We start from the raw sequence: 20,423 nt of genomic DNA on the forward strand, positions 1-20,423 counted from the left end.
AAATAAGTTCCTTTGTGCCATTTTTTTGGATTCCACGTATAAGTGATATCACAAGGTGTTTGTCCTTTTCTTGCCTCATGACTTTTATCGTGACTGTTCCCTCTGCCCAGAACGTTGGTCCTTGTGGCAGTCACATGACTAATTTGCTAGTGCTCCCAAATCTCTTTATTCTAATATTGCTTGATCCGTGAGGACATCCCTGATCATCCTATCTGAAATTGCTATTCCCTCCACTTTCACAATGTCTCCAGCATCCCCTCCCTGTTCACCGTTTTATTTTTCACCATGGCACTTACTGTTTTCTAGTGACTATATGCCTTACTTATTAGTTTTGTTTATTGCTTGTCTCCCTATCCTAGGATGTAAACCCCATGAGGGCAGGGATTTTTTTTGTCAGTTTTGTTCATTATTGTATTTCCAGTGCCTAGAAAAAGTGCCTGGCTGAAAGGAAATCTGCAATCAGTATTTGTTGAATGAAGATATAATCAAATTTCCTCAATTTTCCAAGAAATAATGAAAATTTTTTTTTCATTTTCTTTGAACTAGTGGAAGGAACACAAATTCAGTGAGGCAACATACATGACTTAAAAGCTTCAGTTCAGTTCAGTCGCTTAGTCATGTCTGACTCTTTGCGACCCCATGAATCGCAGAACACCAGGCCTCCCTGTCCATCACAAACTCCTGGAGTTTACTCAAACTCATGCCCATCGAGTCGGTGATGCCATCCAGCCATCTCGTCCTCTGTCATCCCCTTCTCCTCCTGCCCCCAATCCCTCCCAGCATCAGGGTCTTTTCCAATGAGTCAACTCTTCGCATGAGATGGCCAAAGTATTGGAGTTTCAGCTTCAGCATCAGTCCTTCCAATGAACACCCAGGACTGATCTCCTTTAGGATGGACTGGTTGGATCTCCTTGCAGTCCAAGGGACTCCCAAGAGTCTTGGTAGATGTTTAAAAACACTTTACATGGTGGGAGGGAGGCTCAAGACGAGGTGAGATGTGTATATATATATAACTTATTCACTTTGTTGTGTAGCAGAAATTAACATTCTTAAACAATAAAAATACCTCATAAAAATCTTTATATTCATAATGTAGCTAAAGAAACTTACAGAAAAATATGTAACCAGGTAAGAGTTACATTCATCTTCTACTCTATAGGCTTAATAATAGAATCATTTTGAGGTGCAGATTGTGTTAGTTGCTCAGTCTATAGATCACTAGTCAAGCTTCCTCTGAAGTGCTTGCCCAAGTTTTGTGCTTAGGAACTATGCAAGTTAAAAATCTATCCTTGAAAATATACTGATAGCAGTTTATCAGACACTCTGAACTCTAACCTAACTGGAAAACCTTCTTTTCTTCATCAGTTCAATTCAGTTGCTCAGTTGTGCCTGACTCTGCAACCCCGCAGACTGCAGCATGCCAGGCTTCCCTGTCCATCACCAACTCCTGGAGCTTGCTCAAATGCATGTCCCTCAAGTCGGTGATGCCATTCAACCGTCTCATCCCCTGTCATTCTCTTCTCCTCCTGACTTCAATCTTTCCCAGCATCAGGGTCTTTTCCACATAAATGCCATATATAAGTTAGCCTTATTCCAAGAATCCTCCTTCTCATCAGCAGGACTTTTCTGTCTTCATACTTTCCTCATTCTTCAAGGCTTAATTCAAAGGTTACCTCTTCTTTATTTTTGTCTCTTACTTTCTCAGATGGAAAGTTTATCTAACTTCTTTCCACACAAAGCACTTTGACTATATCTGCATTAAATGTTAATCTTGCATTTCATGGAGTTTACAGACCAGTAGAAGAGGGAGACATATATGCTAATAACTCCGACACAGGTAGAGGCTGATAAATAACCTTTGCAGATAATCAGGTAAGGTCCTATGAGTATTTAGAGACAGATTAGTGATTTCTGACTACTTCATGGCAGAGCTGGGAGTGAGCCCTGGAGGAATGGATACTCTTTGGGAGGCAGAAAGGAGGAGGAATGGGAGTCTTGCCAGGGTGAGGGGTAGATGGAGGCATGGGAGCAGGAGTCTTCCAAGAAATAGTAATTGGCTCAGTGAATACAGCCCAACAAAGTTTGTCAAAGAACATTTAATGAGAGGTAGGACTGGAAAGGCGGGACCTCGCCAAATTATGAAGGGTTTTGAGTACCAGGCTAAGGAGTTTAGACATCTGGAAATGGAGAACCACTGATGTTTTCAACAGTGTTACAAGGACAGAGGTATACTTAAAAAATATTAAACTAAACCAGTGCGTACATAGGATAGCATTACAGGTTCAATGGACATGAGTTTGAACAAACTCCAGTAGATAGTGAAGGACAGGGGAGACTGGGGTGTGCTGTAGTCCATGGGATGGCAAAGAGTCAGACATGACTTAGCAACTGAACAACAATAACACATAGGATGGCTTTGAGAGGGAAGAAACTATAGATGAAGAGGTCATTGCAATAGTCAAGTGGAGAGATGACCAAAGCATGGATGTAAGAGCAGCATGGAGAAAAGAAAGATGATAGACATGGCTGTTGGCAATTTGATCTCTGGTTCCTCTGCCTTTTCTAAATCCAGCTTGAACATATGGAAGTTCACGGTTCACGTACTGTTGAATCCTGCCTTGGAGAATTTTGAGCATTATTTTACTAGCATGAATACTGAGTGCTGAAGAATTGATGCTTTTGAACTGTGGTGTTGGAGAAGACTCTTGAGAGTCCCTTGGACTGCAAGGAGATCCAACCAGTTCATCCTAAAGGAGATCAGTCCTGGGTGTTCATTGGAAGGACTGATGTTGAAGCTGAAACTCCAATACTTTGGCCACCTGATGCGAAGAGTTGACTCATTGGAAAAGACCCTGATGATGGGAGGGATTGGGGGCAGGAGGAGAAGGGGACGACAGAGGATGAGATGGCTGGATGGCATCACCAACTCGATGGACATGAGTTTGAGTGGACTCCGGGAGTCTGTGATGGACAGGGAGGCCTGGCGTTCTGCGATTCATGGGGTCGCAAAGAGTTGGACATGACTGAGCAACTGAAATGAACTGAACTGAACTGAAGATGAGTGCAATTGTGTGGTCGTTTGAACATTCTTTGGCATTGCCTTTCTTTGGGATTGGAATGAAAACTGACCTTTTCCAGTCCTGTGGCCACTGCTGAGTTTTCCAAATTTGCTGGCATATTGAGTGCAGCACTTTCACACATAATCTTTCAGGATTTGAAATAGTTCAACTGGAATTCCATCACCTCCACCAGCTTTATTCATAGTGATGCTTCCTAACGCCCACTTGACTTCACTTTCCAGGATGTCTGGCTCTAGGTGAGTGATCACACCATCATGGTTATCTGGGTCATGAAGATCTTTTTTGTATAGTTCTTCTGTGTATTCTTGCCACCTCTTCTTAATTTCTTCTGCTTCTGTTAGGTCCATACCATTTCTGTCCTTTATTGTGCCCATTTTGCATGAAATGTTCCCTTGGTGTCTCTAATTTTCTTGAAGAGATCTCTAGTCCTTCCCATTCTATTGCTTTCCTCTATTTCTTTGCACTGATTTCTAAGGAAGGCTTTCTTATCTCTCCTTGCTACTCTTTGGAACTCTGCATTCAAATGGGTATATCTTTCCTTTGTTCCTTTGCCTTTTGTGTCTCTTCTTTTCACAGCTATTTGTAAGGCCTTGTCAGACAACCATTTTGACTTTTTGCATTTCTTTTTCTTGGGGATGGTCTTGATCACCACCTTTTGTACAATGTCATGAACCTCCATCTACAGTTCTTCAGGCAACCTGTCTATCAGTTCTAACCCCTTGAATGTATTTCTCACTTCCACTGTATGATTGTAAGGGATTTGATTTAGGTCATACCTGAATGGTCTAGTGACTTTATTTATGGGGGCTGCAAAGTCACTGCAGATGGTGACTGCAGACATGAAATAATTTTTTTTTTTTTTAGCTCTCCAAAACTTTATTTTTTTTTCCATTTATTTTTATTAGTTGGAGGCTAATTACTTTACATCATTACAGTAGTTTTTGTCAAACATTGAAATGAATTAGCCATGGAGTTACATGTATTCCCCATCCTGGTCCCCCCTCCCACCTCCCTCTCCACCCCATCCCTCTGGGTCTTCCCAGTGCACCAGGCCCAAGCACTTGTCTCATGCACCCAACCTGGGCTGGTGATCTGTTTCACCCTAGATAATATACATGTTTCAGTGCTGTTCTCTTGAAACATCCCACCCTCGCCTTCTCCCAGAGTCCACAAGTCTGTTCTATACATCTGAGTCTCTTTTTCTGTTTTGCATATAGGGTTATCGTTACCATCTTTCTAAAGTCCATATATATGTGTTAGTATACTGTAATGGTCTTTATCTTTCTGGCTTACTTCGCTCTGTATAATGGGCTCCAGTTTCATCCATCTCATTAGAACTGATTCAAATGAATTCTTTTTAATGGCTGAGTAATATTCCATGGTGTATATGTACCACAGCTTCCTCATCCATTCGTCTGCTGATGGGCATCTGGGTTGCTTCCATGTCCTGGCTATTATAAACAGTGCTGCGATGAACATTGGGGTGCACGTGGCAGATATGAAATTAAAAGACACTTGCTCCTTGGAAGAAAAGCTATGACCAACCTAAAGTAAGTAAGTAAGTGTTAGCTGCTCAGTTGTGCCCAACTCTTTGTGACCCCATGGACTGCATCCCCCCAGGCTCCCCTGTCCATGAGATTTTCCAGGCAAGGATATTGGAGTGCATTGCCATTTCCTTCTCCAGGGGATCTTCCCAACCCAGGGATCGAAACCAGGTCTCCTGCACTGCAGGCAGATTCTTTACCGACTGAGCTACGAGGGAAGCCCATGACCAACCTAGACAGCATATTAAAAAGCAGAGACATTACTTTGCCAACAAGGGTCCATCTAGTCAAAGCTATGGTTTTTCCAGTAGTCATGTATGATGTGAGAGTTGGACCGTAAAGAAAGCTGAGCACCGAAGATTTGATGCTTTTGAACTGTGGTGTTGGAGAAGACTCTTGAGAGTCCCTTGGACTGCAAGGAGATCCAACCAGTCAATCCTAAAAGAGATCAGTCCTGAATATTCATTGGAAGGACTGATGTTGAAGCTGGAAGTCCAATACTCTGGCCACTTGATGTGAAAAACTGACTCCTTGGAAAAGACCTTGATGCTGGGAAAGATTGAAGGTGGGAGGAGAAGGGGATGACAGAGAATGAGATAGTTGGATGGCATCACCGACGTGATGGACGTGAGTTTGAGTAGGCTCTAGGAGTTGGTGATGGACAGGGAAGCCTGGTGTGCTGCAGTCCATGGGATCTCAAAGAGTCGGACACGACTGAGCGACTGAATTGGCTAAGACATGGCCGAGGTAGAACCAGCAGGACCAGGCAATTGATTGGCTGAGGAAAGAGCGGAGGTGTTGTGTCTAGTGGTAGGGAGGAAGATGTTCATTAACCAAAGTAAGTATGGAGGTGTTTGTGTATGCTGAAGGTGAGGCAGCTTTTAACCGGGGAAGGGAGGACGTGTCGGGTCTGAGGTGCTTCCAGGGAGGCACGGAGGAGGGAGCATCTCGGAGGTTACTGTGTGCCAATTTGTCCGACCTCAAGAGCGTTATTATGGAAGCCACTTAATGTGAGAAACAGTGTCTGATATCTTTCATTTTCACCTTTCCCTTCTCCTAAGCCCTAGGATAGTACTGAGCACATTGTAGGTGCTCAGGAAATACATATTAGTTGATGATATATATTGCTTTTGGAGCCAGATTTAGGGGAAGGTGGTACCGGCCTAACTCTTAAAATTGCTGCAAAAAGCCCCAAGCCTATTTCCTTCCTTGAAATTTCTGGCACTGGAATCCCTGGAGCTGCTACATTGTAGCTGGACATTGACATGTAATTAATGTCTGGGTGGTTATAATACAGTAAGGCATGGAGCCATTATCAGTTAACATATTCCTTACATGGATGTATCAGTTCCTTAATAGGCCCCTGAGTCCTCAGGGAATAAGAGAAAGGAAAGCTATTTTTTGAGGGGAGGAACTGAGAAGGGAAATTGTAAAGTAAGTGTCCGTGGCCAGGCAGTAAAATCGTGAACTGGGGACAGATACCAAGCGCGGGCTGGAGGGAAGGTGGGGAAGGCAAGTCTTGGGCAGGTGAACATAATGGACACCACGCTGAATGAATGGGATAATTTAATTCACAGTGTCATCTGTCTCTTGTTAAAAAAACTGAGATCACAGTGTGACAGAGACTGGGAGTCACAGAGGGAGTAAGGAGACCCAGCTGCCCCTGTTAACTGGTTACACTGTTTGGGACAATCCTTTAACCTTCTAATACCTCTTTGTAGAAAGCAGCTTTGGGTCCAGAATAATCTGAATTAAATCTTGATTTTTTTTTCATTTACTAGTTGTGTGCCCTTAGAAAATGTAGTTAAACTTGCTGAGCCTTAGTTTTCTTCTTCATAAAATGGAGATTTCATTACTTCATACTTTTTTTTTAAAAGGATAAATGAAAGGACAAGTATAAAGTAATTGGCAAATACCGTGATGGAAGTAAATACCATCTTGTTTCTGCTCCTCTTTTCTTCATTTTTCCAAATCTGTGAAATGAAAGAACTGGACTAGAAGCAATGTATATCCCCCTCCTCATGCTTCTTCTTTTTAATGATTCTATGAATTCTTGAAATCTTTCCTCCCACTTTCCTGCCAAAAATTTTCAAGAATTATAAATTAATCCTGCCAGGAAATGAATCAAATAAACGACTTCCTTCTTTTCTCCCCTCTGGCATGCTAGTGGTCCCCGTTACTCTTCTTTCTTTCTCTTCTCTTTCCAGAATGTTGCATCTTAGTCCTTCAAAAGGGAGACAGCAACTGGGTTTTTCAAAATGGTACTAAATGATCATGTGTGAAGACAAGGCTACTATTTTTCATATTGGTCAACAGGCTAACACAGATGTTGGCAGAAGAAAAGAAAACTAAGTTTGCTTTGGTGATGGTGATTCAGGATTCATGAACTATTTTTTGGGGAAAATAAAATACCCTTGACGTCCCCTGAGGAGGCAAGGAAATGGGTCCTGATAGGAATCCATACAAATATAGATGCCTGCTAACTGCTAAGCCCACTTATGGGAATAGTTGTCAAACAGAGGTGCGCAGAGATTGTCTAGTACAGTGAATATAAGACAAGCTCTTCACAAAGTTTATGAAGCCATACTTGATTCTTCCAGGCTGCTTAAAAGATGAGGCCTTCTCACTGTCTGATTTTGACTCTTGAATCCCAGCTACTGAATCTTCTTTGTTTGTTCATTTTTGACTGCACTGGGTCTTTGGCTGCTGCCGGTGGGCTTCCTCCAGGTACGGTGAGTGGGGACTGCGCTCCAGCTCTGATGCGCAGCTTCTCCCCTCGCTCAGAAGCCCCGGCTCCAGGCGCCCGCAGGCGTGTGGCGCTAGGGCTTCGTCGCTCCGTGGCATGTGGGATCTTCCTGGGCCAGGGATTGAGCCCAGCTCCCTGCAGTGGCGGGTGGATTCTTGACCTCTGAACCACTGGAGAAGTCCTCCCGGGTTGGAGTTCCCCAGCTCCCCTCTGGAGCTTTGCTTTTTAACGATTCCAACAACTTTGATTCTCACTCTGATCTTCAGCTTCCCATCCTTTGTTCCTGAAGTGTTCTGTAGTGGGTGCTTGATTTCTTTACTACTCCTTGTGCTTACTCGTTGACTTACTCTTAGCTGTTCAGAATCACAAATGGACTAATTCTCTTTGACTTCTGGTTCACCTTGAGGAAGCCTCTGATGTGTTTCCCTCATCTGAATGGGGAGAGTTCTGCTCTGTCTTTTGCTCCAAGACTTACTTGCCCATTAGTAATGTTCAGGGTCTCCACCTGGAGCCCAGCTTGACCTGCTATGTGATGAGTGAAATTGGTAATGGATCTTAACAAAAGCAAAATACCACTCCACATAAAAGGAGGTAAGTCAGTCCTCTTTCTCTACATGTTAATTTGCTATTTTATTCAAAGAAGAACGCTTTTCAGGTTTATACCAGAGAATCAAAAATACGTAACATTCTGCTGTTATTTAATTACTCTAAATAAATAAGTTAATCAGAAACTCATTCAAAAAAGCGGGTAAGTTGAATTTTATCTGATGAGAATTTTATGTAGGTTGGCTGGAAAGAGAGCCATAAAATCATGCTCCGTCTCTCCTACAATTCTGATTCTGGCCTCAAACTTTTCATTGATCGAGACAAAGATTTTCCTGGAGGAAAAAAATCACCTGTGTAGTTTCCCACCAAGAGTTCTAACTCTTGTGGCAGCATTGGAGAATACTCTGAATATCAGCCATTTCATTAACTTCTGATGGAGCAGAATTAACATCTATTGCTATTACAAGCTATTTTCATAAAATTTAATGGACTTATTTCTGAGAGTAGAACTAATAAAGGTGATTACCACCAGGGAATACTTAGGACTGTTGTTTTTTTGTGTGTGTATATGACTGGTTATTTTAACTAGAGCAGTTTTAGGAGAGTGTCGAGGCAATGATTTGATTTATGTCCTTGTACTGAGAAGTGGATAGTGAAGACAGAGCAAGAAGTAGATAATATAAGGATAGAACTTGCCTTTGAGAATCTTGGTGATGAAGGAGGTGTACGGCTGTAGAAAAAGTGGAATGACTGATTAAAGTCATTGTTGGATTCAAGTACATAAAAAGCCCTAACATTTTAAAGGACTGTGAGAAAGTTTGTAGATGTAGTCATAGTGAAAACACTCGGGGAACGTGAATTTGATCCTTAGAATGTCTAAACCCATTCATCAGCAAGGTTCATTGAAAAGCAACACTGCTGTGTATTATTTTAAAGATTTAAACGCCGTGGATTTCTGTTGTTGTTTTCCTTATCCAACTGCAAACATTTCCTTTGTTAAATGCAGAGCTGGTCTGTGATGATGGTTCATGATTGTGTCAGTCACAAACTTGGAGACTCCCACTTCCAACAGGCTGCTTCCTGGCTCCTTGAGACCCTCTGAGAATGGGGTTCTCTGTACATGACATCGCTTTTTTAAAGTCTATATTGAATTTGTTACCATATTTCTTCTGCTGTTTGGTGTTCTGGTGTTTTGGCTGCAAGGTATGTGGGATCCTAGCTCCCCAACCAGGGATCAAACCCACACCTCCTGCATCGAAGGGCAAAGTCTTAACTCCCGGACCACCAAGGAAGTTCCTGAGGGGTTGATATCTTTAGTCCCTTTGGTTGTTCATTTCCTTGACATGGAGAGACCCGCAGCCTTCCGTGGAATCCCTGCCCTGGTCTCTTTGATGAGTGACGTGTTAGCCATGACTACATATGTGTGGTGTTAGCTGCTCAGTCCTGTCTGACTCTGAGACTCCATGGACTGTAGCCTCCCCTGCTTCTCTATCCATCGGATTCTTCAAGCAAGAATATTGGACTGGATTGCCATCCCCTTCTCCAATGACTATGTTCAAGTTATTACTTTAATAGACCTTTACCATCAGGCTTAAATGAATCATGCCTACTTCACACTGGTTGGAAGACAGATTTAGACTTAATGGGAGAGCATAACTAAATCATAGTATAACATGAGGAAAATTTACCACCTTTTAATGTCATATTTCTTTCTAAATGGCTCTGATGAGTGGTTTTGCAGAAAGCTCATGAAAGTAGTAGAGTCTTTTTAAAAGTTAAGACTTTATGACAGGCTTCAAAAATATCTCAGAGTCAGATACATGTGTATATATACATATATATAAACTTAATAGTTCCATATCCTAATACCCATAATAGATTTTAAAAACCTTCTTGGCAATTAAAAAATTAACTAATGTTAGATATTTTTAAAAAAACCTCATAAAACCAAATGAAATATGTCAAGATTACTAGGTAGAAGTTGAAAATGAATATGTGGGTTGGAGAATGAGGGCAGACTTTTTATTTAAAGCTCTCTCGAGTTTAGACAATGAAATTATTAATGATGATAATTCCCCCCTTCTATAATCAAAGGAAAGAGTTTTTCTCCCAACAGTTGGGGATCTACCTCCTAGCATTTATGATAATGTGGATGGGGCAATACTAAGGATCTGGTAAAATTTTGTTTTCAGTGCTTTCAGGTCCTCTGTTTTAGTCTCTTTCTTCAGGACTCTCTCAGATTCTTTCTGGCAGCTTGCCCCACTCAAACCCCTTTTCAGAAGAGGGTCAGGTAAAGGTAATTTCCAGCTTGCTTTGAAATGTTCCATGTTTTACATCTCCTGAAGCAATTTACATTTAAAATTTTATTTTTAATTATTGTGTGAAAGAATGGCTTTGTGTTCTGTCAGATTTTCAGGCATTAGTCAATTAGTGAAAAGATCCTTCTGGGAAAAAAAGGAGCTTCCTGGCATCTTTATTATATTAAAAAGTTTAAAAAATAATTTATTTGGTTTTTGGCTGGGATGAGGCTTCGTGGCTGAATGCAAGCCTTTGCTAGCTGTTCTGAGTGGCGGCGACTCTGGGTGTGGTGGTGGGCTTCTCCCTGTGGGGGCTGCTCTTGTTGTGGAGCATAGGCTCTGGCGTGCAGGCTCAGGAGTTCTGGTGCATGGGTTTAGTTGCCCCTTGGCATGTGGAATCTTCCTGGACCAGGAATCGAACCCATGTCCACTGCCTTGGCAGGCAGGTTCTTATCCAATGTGCCGTCAGGGAGGTCCCTGGCATCTTTACTATCACACCACACAGAAAGTAACTTACTCTACTCAAGCCAGCATGGAGGTAACGCATGGACTGAAAGTGTGATGGTGTAAGCACCGTGTGTGGAATAAGATGCGTGCATTCATCCAGAGAAAGCTGAGTCAGCTTATGGCTACTTGCTTCAGTTTCTATTTAATCCTCAGCCTGCAAAACCCAACTCCTTTTCCCCTCCATTCCCCGCAAAGTGACTAATGACTCCTCAGTTAGGGCGTGTGATAGATACCTTTTCCCTGTGCTTTTTCACGTGCTGGCAGGGACAGTTGGGACTGGTGACCACTTGCTCCTCCTGTTTTGTCTCCGTGACAGCTTCTCCCTGAGAATTCTAATGCTGCCCTTTTGGTCCCCTTTCCTTTCATCTCTACACTCTAGCTGGGCAAACTCACTCATGCCCATCTCTTCTGTTCTCATCAGACCCAAAGCTCTATCTTTAACCCCAGTCTCTCTCCTGAACTCCACCACATTCAACATCTGCACCTGGAAATTCCACAGAGAACTCACCTGAAGTCATAAACCTTCTCTTCCTGCCCTCATCTCTCACCTGTTTTAATCAAGAGAGAAATAAGCTTTGCAATTATTCTCATTTCCTGCCTCTTTCTGATGCCTAAATCCAATCAATGATCAACTTCTGTAAATCCATTCCCCTAAATTTGTGTTTCAGCAAGCCCTCATTTCTGTCTACTCTGACACCTACTTTATTTTTGGCACTCACCATTGCCAGCCTGGGATTCTTACGCCTCTCCTCTGAACTGGTCTTTATTCTGTGGCTAGAGTGATCTTTCCAGTTTTGAGATCAGTTAGTATTGGTCGCATTTGTAATGCTTCTTTCTGTATCACCTGTTGTGGGGGAATTAACAGGCTCTCTCGCTCCATGTTCTCATGCCTTCTTGCCCCATGTCCTGTAAGCAATGGCTTTGCACAGTTGCGTGTAACAGCTGAGTTTGCTTATGGCACTGTGCATGTGCCTCACGAGGTACTCCCTTGGCCATGGGCTACTTTTGCTCTGTAAACGTATATAAGCTTCACCTGGAAAGCCCTGAAGGGTCGCATGCGGTTATATTGTGTTATGTTATGTCTGCTGCTACATCTGCTGTGTTAGCCAAGAGAGAATGTAGTTCCCTTGGCTGCAGTTCCTGTGGCTCCTTGCATTTTCTTCCAGCCTCTTTGCTTGCGCCTTGCCTACCAGGGTGCACAGTGAGATACAGCAAGACAGCTGGTGTCACGAACAGGATCAGCAATATACATTTAAAGTCTGGATTCTGTGGCCAGGTATGGTTGGTCTGTTTCCTCTCACCCACTCTGGTTTTCTCTCAGCTCTGACTCTCCATCCAAACTTCAACCTCTTGATGGCAACATCAGTCTCTTTGCAACACATCAAACAGGCTCTTTTATGCCTCCAGGTTTGGGCAAATGCCATTCCTTTTACCTGGGGTGCCCTCTGATCATTTTCAGGCTGAGAAAAAATTTGCACTATTTTCCTTTGTAAACTTCTGCCTGGCACTTTCTAGGCAGACACTGGTCCGCTCTCCTTCATACTCCCACGGGACCCCTTATGTTAATACCTCTAATATTTCTCTTGTTGTACTTACTGTATTGTAATTGTTGATTTACATGATTGTCTTCCTATGAATCTATAAGCTCCTTGAGGAAAGGGACTGTGTACTTACTTTATATGTTCATGGTTTCTACAACAGTGCTTAACATTTTCATTAGATATTTATTCAATAAATGAATGTGTGAATTGTGCATTTGAAATGCATAAAAAATGTTTTCCTTTCTTTCCTATAAGGGTTAGACCCTTCAACAGAGGCTCAGATTCTAGGTTCTTTACCCTAATCCCTCTATGTACATTCTTAATAAAGATCTCATCTTTAGTAATCATTTGCAAGACCTACCCATTTTATGAAGTCTGAGCACTAAAGAACTGATGCTTTTGAACCGTTGTGTTGGAAAGACTCTTGAGAGTCCCTTGCACTGCCAGGAGATCAAACCAATCAATCCTAAAGGAAATCAGTCCTGAATACTCCTTGGAAGGGCTGATGTTGAAGCTGAAGCTCCAATACTTTGGCCACCTGATGTGAAAAGCCAAATCATTGGAAAAGACCCTGATGCTGGGAAAGATTGAAGGCAGGAGGAGAAGGGGAGGACAGAGGATTAGATAGTTGGATGGCATCACCAACTCAGTGGACATGAGTTTGAGTAAGCTCTGGGAGTTGGTGATGGACAGGGAAGCCTGGTGTGCTGCAGTCCATGGGGTCACAAAGAGTCAGATGTGACTGAGTGAATGAACTGAACTAAACTGACTCATTTTATATTCTTTAACCTACTCTGGTGGTTCCACAGTTATGGACACCCAGTAAAAAGATAGAGGCCACAAAAGATGGAGTGATCAGGAAGAAAAGTAAACCCCAGATATGGCTCTTCCTGTTACTCAAAGTGGAGATCTGGCTTCTCTCTGCTTAGAAGTCAATAAAGAGGTCAGATTGGTGGCATGGAAACTGCTTTAATTTGGAGACTGGCAACCTGGTGAGGAGAGGGCAAACTCCTATCCTAAGGCCAACTTGTCCCACTCCCCTAACAATCAGAAAGTAGGAGCTTTTATAGATGGAGGGAGGGGGCTCTATGCAGAAACAGCACAGTCAGCTCTGCCAGTGATATTGAAACTGGTCATGTAGTAGTCTGAGCAGTGTCATCTTGATTTTTTCAGTAAAACTAGTTTTCACTTCCAGGGTCGGTTTGTTCCCATTACTCTGAGGCCAGTTCTAAGAACTGTGGCACCTCATGTCATGGCTGGGGCTTCCCCGGAGGCTCAGCAGGAAAGAATCACCTGCAATGCAGGAGCCGCAGGTTCAGTCCCTGGGTCTGGAAGATCCTCTAGAAGAGGGCAAGGCAACCCATTCCAGTATTCTTGCCTGGTGAACCCGATGGACAGAGGAGCCTGGCAGGTTACAGTCCATGGTATTGCACAGATTTGGATGTCAATGAAGTGACTTATCACATGTCACGACTACAGTCTGGTCATCATGTAGTTAATATCTTCCACCTGGTGGGGGCTTCAGTATCTACAAAGCAGCTCAAAGGGGATGGCTCAGAATATTATCCACGGCTCTTGAGGAGGGACTAAAGGTCTTTGACTTTGCTTAATGACTGCTGTTATTTGGTCTTCTCTGACTATTTTCCTGTGTTTCTGCATTTTCTCACTTCTCTGATTAAACTGATTGTTTGACTAAGGTTTTCCTACAGACAAAAGGCAGGCTGAGGACATAGGCTGCAAGCACCATAGGGTCCTGCTCCATTTCATGACTCCTTTTTCTCTAATGAAAATAACATTTAATCTTCATTTAAGTCTATAATTGTGGTCAGAAGGTATTGATTAAAAAACACCCAATGAACACTAATTTATTTGATCTTTCCAAAATGATGGCATTAAATGCTTCAAAATACTTTGAATGCAATATTTCATCAGAATTATTTCCCTTTTGGCTCTAATACTCAATTCTTAAGGGAAGCCAGCAGAGTGCATGTGCAGTTTTCATATGATCACAGACCAAGCGTCTGGGGGGGACTTTAGTCTTCTCCTGAGGATCCTAGAGAATGTTTATTGGGCAGTTTCTGCAAACAGGTAGTTTTAGTTGCTTTCATGTATTAGTTCATTTCTTGAAGTATGCACTGTTATCATTCCTCATTCTACAGATGAGGAAACTGAGGCATGGAGAATTTAAGTACTTTGTTCAAGGTTCTAGAAATTAAGTGGTAGAGCCAGGATTTGGATATATCTAGCTCAACCTGTTCACTGACATATGAGGAAAATAACACCCATCAAGGGCACGTGCTTAATTACAAGGATCCATTCCTACATTTTTGGATTCAGGTAGTTCATCAGTGATTTTTTATTTATTCAAGGTATATGTCACAAATTGGTAGCAGATTGTTGGAACTGGTGCTTTTCCCTAACCAGTGTTAGCATCCTTCAGTGGGCTATTTATAGCAACAAAATAGTTTTCTTTTGAAAATTCTCTTCAGAATCAGAAAAAAAATCCCAGATAAAACACATACACATACATGCACACTCTTGCAATGACCATTTTTTTAAAGATTTTTTTTTTTTTTTTTTTGCTGTGGGCCATTTTTAAAGTCTTTATTGAATTTGTTACAACATTGCTTCTATTTTATATTGTGGCTTCTTGGCCATGCAGCAGGTAGGATCTTAGCTCCCTGAAGGAGAATCAAACACCCCCCAACCATGCCCCCCCCCCCACGCCCCCCACCCCCCGCCCCCCCAGCATTGGAAGGTGAAGTCTTAACCACCCGACTACCAGGGAAATCCCTTGTGACTCCATTCTTAATCAGTGAGGCTCTTTGATCATTGTTGGGATGTAGGACAGGCCAGACAATTCTAAGAACAGCATCAGTTCAGTTGTTATTCCTAGAGACTTCCTCTTAGAATTTCTGAGTTTTCACTTTGATACAAAATTGTTCCATGTCCACTTTTTCTCTCTTTCTGGTGTAAGAGCTTAAATTCCCAAGTTCCTGGCCACATCCTGTGAAGCAGTCCACCCATATGGGACCCCATTTGTTAAGTTGCTATGGTTGTGATTTGTAAGACTCAGGAAGAAAGCGATTTCACTGTTTTCTGTGGGATTATAGAAATAATTATCACTCTGGTTTTTGTATCTTTAAATTAGCAGTTCTTTGTGGTGGTGGGCCATTCTTTCAGCAGCATGTTTCTACTTATTAAAAAGCTTTACTGAACACAACATACCCGCTTTAGTATGTAAATAAAGACACTATTGTTGGAATAATGAAGTTCATGGGATGCCTCTTCTTGTAGGCCCGTCTGTCAATCTGCATTTAGTTGACCTTCTCTGCCCACCTGTTCTAATTACTGCTTTTCAATCTCCTAGAATGGTGCTCTGGGAAGGAGATTTGTTACAACTGAGTTAGTTAAATGGAATTTTCCAAATATACAGTATCTCCTCTTCAGGACACAAATTCACTCCCCCACTCTTTCCTGCTTGCTTTAGAAGCTCTTGGCAGGCTCTTATTATGAACTGAAGGACAGGTTTCAAGCACCCTCTGTTTATAAAATGCAGAAGACCTGTCAGTAAATGGCATACTTTGGGAATTACTATCCTTTATTTTAATTTCATTTTTACTTCTGTTGAATTTGAGTGTGTGATTTCTTTTAGGAGGTAATTCATAAATGCTGACTATCAGATATGCTATCAGTCATCTGGCTACGTTAGTGTTTAAAATTTGTGCTGACATTTGACTTAACATAGATTATTTGGTTGATTGTTGTTGTTTAGTCACTTAGTTGTGTCCAACTCTTTTGCAACCCCATGGACTGTAGCTCTCCAGGCTCCTCTATCCATGGGATATCCCAGACAAGAATACTGGAGTGGGTTGCCATCTCCTACTCCAGGCAATCTTTCTGACTCAGGAATCGAACCTGTGTCTCCTGCATTAGAAGGCAGATTCTTTACCACTGAGACACCTGGGAAGCCCTATTTGATGGATGCCCTATTCTAAATATTTTGTCACCAGGTACCATCATTATAGCACCTAGTTTTTGGAAAAAGATGTTAAAATGTTAAACTGAAAGTATGAAGGAAAAAATTACCTTGAAAGGTAGTAGACCTATGACATTATTTGCCTTGTTTAGTAAGATGACAGTTATCTTTGCAATATCCCTACCTTTTCCCTTCCAGCCAGTGAGTGACTCAGAATCAGATATTCAAAAGGTATAAGCAGCTCAGATTGGATCCATGTCACATCAGCAGATTTCTGTACCTATCTTCTTGAACATGGGAGCCTCAGTTCAGTTCAGTCACTCAGTCATGTCTGACTATCTGCGACCCCATGGACCCCAGAGAAGTTGACTTTGGAGGCCAGTGGGATTTGATTACAGAACTTCCACAGGACTGGAGAAGCAGACTCTTGGAGGGCACAAACCAAGCCTAGTGCACACCAGGACCCAGGAGAAAGGAGCAGTGACCCCACAAGAGACTGAGCCAGGCTTGCCTGTGAGTTTCCAGGAGACTCTGGCAGAGGCATGTATTGACAGTAGCCTGCTGTGGGGTCAGGGGCATTGAATACAACAGTCCTGGCATAAGTCCCTTTGAAGGACTGCCATTATCCCTATGATAGTTTGACCTCAGGCCAAACTACAGGGGAGGAACACAGACCCACCCATCAGCAGAAAATTGGATTAAAGTTTTACTGAGCATGGCCCCTCCCATTAGAGCAAGATCCCGACTCCCCTACAGCCAATCCCTCCCATCAGTTCAGTTGCTCAGTCATGTCCAACTCTTTGCAACCCCATGACTCGCAGCACGCCAGGCCTCCCTGTCCATCACCAACTCCCAGAGTTTACTCAAACTCATGTCCATCGAGTCGGTGACGCCATCCAGCCATCTCATCCTCTGTCATCCCCTTCTCCTCCTGCCCCCAATCCCTCCAAGCATCAGGATCTTTTCCAATGAGTCAACTCTTTGCATAAAGTGGCCAAAGTACTGGAGTTTCAGCCTCAGCATCAGTCCTTCCAATGAACACCCAGGACTGATCTCCTTTAGGATGAACTGGTTGGATCTCCTTGCAGTCCAAGGGACTCTCAAGAGTCTTCTCCAACACCACAGTTCAAAAGCATCAGTTTATCAGCACTCAGCTTTCTTCACAGTCCAACTCTCACATCCATACATGACCACTGGAAAAACCGTAGCCTTGCCTAGACAGATCTTTGTTGGCAAAGTAATGGCTCTGCTTTTTAATATGCTGTCTAGGTTGGTCATCACTTTCCTTCCAAGGAGTAAGCGTCTTTTAATTTCATGGCTCCAATCACCATCTGCAGTGATTTTGGAGCCCAGAAAAATAAAGTCAGCCATTGTTTCCACTGTTTCCCCATCTATTTCCCATGAAGTGATGGGACCAGATGCCATGATCTTAGTTTTCTGAATGTTGAGCTTTAAGCCAACTTTTTCACTTTCCTCTTTCATTTTCATCAAGAGGCTTTTTAGTTCCTCTTCACTCACTGCCATAAGGGTGGTGTCATCTGCATATCTGAGGTTATTGATATTTCTCCCAGCAATCTTGATTCCAGCTTGTGCTTCTTCCAGCCCAGCATTTCTCATGATGTACTCTGCATAGAAGTTAAATAAGCAGGGTGACAATATACAGCCTTGACATACTCCTTTTCCTATTCAGAACCAGTCTGTTTTTCCATGTCCAGTTCTAACTGTTGCTTTCTGACCTGTATACAGGTTTCTCAAGAGGCAGGTCAGGTGATCTGGTATTCCCATCTCTTTCAGAATTTTCCACAGTTTATTGTGATCCACATAGTCAAAGGCTTTGGCATAGTCAATAAAAGAGAAATAGATGTTTTTCTGGAACTCTCTTGCTTTTTCGATGATCCAGCAGATGTTGGCAATTTGATCTCTGGTTCCTCAGCCCTTTCTAAAACCAGCTTGAACATCTGGAAGTTCACGATTCATGTATTGCTGAAGCCTGGCTTGGAGAATTTTGAGCATTACTTTACTAGCGTGTGAGATGAGTGCAATTGTGTGGTAGTTTGTGCATTCTTTGGGATTACCTTTCTTTGGGATTGAAATGAAAACTGACCTTTTCCAGTCCTGTGGCCACTGCTGAGTTTTCCAAATTTGCTGGCTTATTGAGTGCAGCACTTTCACAGCATCATCTTTCAGGATTTGAAATAGCTCAACTGGAATTCCATCACCTCCACTAGCTTTTTTCATAGTGATGCTTTCTAAGGTCCACTTGACTTCACATGTCTGGCTCTAGGTGAGTGATCACACCATCGCGATTATCTTTTTTGTACAGTTCTTCTGTATGTTCTTGCCACCATGCAGAAGCAAGCTGGCTGTGATGGACAGCACAGAAGCGTGGCCGTGTGGAGCTACCCCTTGCCCAAGGTCAGGGGCAGTGACTGAGAAGAGCTATCCCACGCTCGAGGTCAGGGGTGGCAGCCGAGAGGAGCTACTCCACGTTCAAGGTCAGGAGGGGCAGCTGTGAGGAGATACCCCTCATCCAAGGTAAGAGAAATCCAAGTAAGATGGTAGGTGTTGCGAGAGGGCATCAGAGGGCAGACACGCTGAAACCATAATCACAGAAAACTAGCCAATCTGATCATAGGGCCACAGTCTTGTCTAACTCAATGAAACTAAGCCATGCCGTATGGGGCCACCCAAGATAGTCAGGTCATGGTGGAGACGTCTGACAGAATGTGGTCCACTGGAGAAGGGAATGACAGACCACTTCAGTGTTCTTGCCTTGAGATCCCCATGAACAGTATGACAAGGCAAAATGATAGGATGCTGAAAGAGGAACTCCCCAGGTCAGTAGGTGCCCAATATGCTACTGGAGATAGTGGAGAAATAACTCCAGAAAGAATGAAGGGATGGAGCCAAGGCAAAAACAATACCCAGTTGTGGATGTGACTGATAATAGAAGCAAGGTCTGATGCTATAAAGAGCAATATTGCATAGGAACCTGGAATGTTAGGTCCATGAATCAAGGTAAATTGAAAGTGGTCAAACAGGAGATGGCAAGAGTGAATGTCGACATTCTAGGAATCAGCAAACTAAAATGGACTGGAATGGGTGAATTTAACTCAGATGACCATTATATCTACTACTGTAGGCAGGAATCCCTTAAAAGAAATGGAGTAGCCATCATGGTCAACAAAAGAGTCTGAAATGCAGTACTTGGATGCAAGCTCAAAAATGACAGAATGATCTCTGTTTGTTTCCAAGGCAAACCATTCAATATCACGGTAATCCAAGCCTATGCCCCAACCAGTAATGTTGAAGAAGCTGAAGTTGAATGGTTCTATGAACCTTTTAGAACTAACACCCCAAAAAGATGTCCTTTTCATTATAGGGGACTGGAATGCAAAAGTAGGAAGTCAAGAAACACCTGGAGTAACAGACAAATTTGGCTGTGGAGTATGGAATGAAGCAGGGCAAAGGCTAATAGAGTTTTGCCAAGAGAACACACTGGTCATAGCAAACACCCTCTTCCAACAACACAAGAGAAGACTCTACACATGGACATCACCAGATGGTCAGTATTGAAATCAGATTGATTATATTCTTTGCAGCCAAAGGTGAAGAAGCTCTATACAGTCAGCAAAAACAAGAGGAGCTGACTGTGGCTCAGATCATGAACTCCTTATTGCCAAATTCAGACTTAAATTGAAGAAAGTAGGGAAAACCACTAGACCATTCAGGTATGACCTAAATCAAATCCCTTATGACTATACAGTGGAAGTGAGAAATAGATTTAAGGGACTAGATCTGATAGAGTGCCTGATGAACTATGGACGGAGGTTAGTGACACTGTACAGGAGACAGGGATCAAGACCATCCCTATGGAAAAGAAATGCAAAAAGGCAAAATGATTGTCTGAGGAGGCCTTACAAACAGCTATGAAAAGAAGGGAAGTGAAAAGCAAAGGAGAAAAGGAAAGATATTCCCATTTGAATGCATATTTCCAAAGAATAGCCAGGAGAGATAAGAAAGCCTTCCTCTTTCAATGCAAAAAAGTGATTCAATGCAAATCCTAAAGTGATCAACGCAAAGAAATAGAGGAAAACAACAGAATGAGAAAGACTAGAGATCTCTTCAAGAAAATTAGAGATACGAAGGGAACATTTCATGGAAAGATGGGTCCCTCCCATCA

Source organism: Odocoileus virginianus, chromosome 12 (genome assembly GCF_023699985.2).
Source record: "Odocoileus virginianus isolate 20LAN1187 ecotype Illinois chromosome 12, Ovbor_1.2, whole genome shotgun sequence".
Lineage (NCBI taxonomy): Eukaryota > Metazoa > Chordata > Mammalia > Artiodactyla > Cervidae > Odocoileus > Odocoileus virginianus.